We start from the raw sequence: 2,298 nt of genomic DNA on the forward strand, positions 1-2,298 counted from the left end.
ACAGTTGTATACGCAAAAAATTGTGGCGATCCGTTGTGTGTCACGTGGTCGAGGTCACAAGTTTTTCTGTTATAATTGATAGCACAAGAGAAACATTTAAAATTAAAACAGCAAGCGATTATTTCAACATAACACATCCGAATAAAACAGGTAAGTAAGACGAGTGATTTACTTTTTAAAGCCAATAAGAACGAATTCGGAAATTGTCATTCACGTTATTTTCTTAAAAATAACCTTTACAATTAAAAATATTTCTAGAATAAAAATATAAAATGAAAAGGAATGTAACTCCGATATGTTGAAAGCGATGCTATAGAGTGCCTGTGAGATTTTTATAATTTAAACATACAAACTATCTCTGAAAAGCTAAGCCTTGGTGAAACTTTGCAAGGAAACCTGAGTCAGTGTTTGCCATATTATTATTAAATAATAAATGCTCTGTTATAATTTTATTCTAATACAATCTATTCTAATAATAATATTAAATAGATAGATCTATTTATTTAAATAGATTAATGATAAGTACTGCAAAAAGGAAACATAACTATAACGCTTCATTTTAGAAACTAACGCTTCGACTGCTTGAACAGCTGACTCAGCAGAGTTCAACTTCGACTACGTCGCTATTAATTGGCTTCGCTCCACGCGTCTTAGCAGGTGACCTAGGGTATTCCAGTTGAATATTCATGGCTTAAATAGATTCATGATTTTACTTTAATTACATACAAACAAATTCAAAAATGAATTTAAAGTTCGAAAATTTTATAGAATCAACACAAAACCAATGGTTTGGACAGTTTAAATATGCGTTTCCTCAGTTAAAATAAATATTAGTTGTACGGTAAATCTTGATACCCATTTTTACACCTTTTTGGTACAATCACAATCATTGGTATAATATAGCCCTCTAGGGACCAACCATATATTGTTTTTTGTTTCATTTCATTTCTCTGGCCTATTCTGGCAGCCCCGTAGCTTTTTTAGTTATTTACACACCCCCATAGATATAGGAACTATACTTATACCTAGAAAAATTGCTGGATCTACGAAATTAAGACCGGTTTTGAGCAATGGCGCTTTCTTATGCGTGATATGGACAAAATTACGTGGCGCCGCCTATGGCGTCTACGCGCGGCTAACTATACCTAGGCTATAGCCTTGACTATACTAAAAAAAAAGTAAGTCAGCTGTCAGATGTAAACAAAGGAAGTATGGAGGAATGTACCAATAAATTTCCAAATCATATAATGAAATGTGAGTAAATATTAATGATATTTATCTGTTAATGTAATACTTATGAATATATTAGTTTCAATATTAATATAAATAAATAAAATAAACTACATAAATAATAGCAGAAATACATGATAATAGGAATAAAATAAACAGTGTCTGAGTATTTGGCTATTGACATTGCAATCAAAGGATGTAAAAGGGAGGTATAATTGTGGAAGGGATTCTACACACACTGATAAAGGATTAAAGAACTCTTATTGCCCTTGAAAAAGTATTAGCTTGGTGAGTCTTTTTCGAATAGCTTCTTTCTTCATTTGATCGTTTATGTCTCTGCTTATTTTCCTCAGCCTTATGTTAACGTATATTTTGATAATCTTTTTCATCAAAACATTAACGTGGTGTTGTGATCCAAGTTCGTCATCAAACATGTGTTCAGTAAGAGTTGGAAAAATATTGTCCGTTACTAACTGGCGCAGAACCAAACATTCTATTTTTAAGTCAATGTTTTTAGCCACAGTTTGAATTGATCCAAAGTATCTCACTGCCTTCTCGGTCAAGCTACAAATCTTGAGAACACTAGCTGTCGGATGACATAAACCACCATTGTCCTTTAAAAGGAGAAAAAGTTTGGTTGGATCCTCCTTTACATAGCGATGACTTGATAGTGAGGAATGCCTCTCGTCTAAAGCGTGTAAACATGTTTCGAATTTTAATTCTTTTTGTAATTTCTTTACAACAAAACCAGCTATATAATGGATTATGTTTTCTCGAAAGATGTTGAGTGTTGATGTTTCATCAGTAAGAAACATAATAAAGTCATCCATTTCTTCCTCTAGAGATTCTTCTTTAATAACTCTAAGTTCGTTGGTTGGAACTGGCACCATGCACAAATTTGGAACGTGAGTGTTGTCCAAAGCAATTAATTGGCCACTTTTTTTATTTTCAATTTTATTAACCAACGTATTTTTGTATGCAGCAGTGAAGTTTCTACAAGTAGGATTGTTGTTCCAACCTCCTCGCTGACGAATTGTGTTAAAAACTTAAAATATAACTCTAAATGGT

The 2,298-nt window shown here is 32.6% G+C and overlaps 1 long non-coding RNA gene across 1 annotated transcript; it reads left to right on the forward strand.

Moving 5' to 3' along the window:
- Positions 1 to 1,386: 1,386 nt before the first annotated feature.
- LOC149945882 (uncharacterized) lies at positions 1,387 to 1,829 on the forward strand. The gene is made up of 3 exons (XR_016480706.1): positions 1,387 to 1,518; positions 1,584 to 1,671; positions 1,748 to 1,829. It is a non-coding gene; the product is annotated as an uncharacterized LOC149945882 (long non-coding RNA).
- Positions 1,830 to 2,298: the final 469 nt, after the last annotated feature.

This window comes from Leiobunum rupestre, chromosome 4 (assembly GCF_980474605.1).
Source record: "Leiobunum rupestre chromosome 4, qqLeiRupe1.1.hap1, whole genome shotgun sequence".
In the NCBI taxonomy this organism is placed as follows: Eukaryota; Metazoa; Arthropoda; class Arachnida; order Opiliones; family Sclerosomatidae; genus Leiobunum; species Leiobunum rupestre.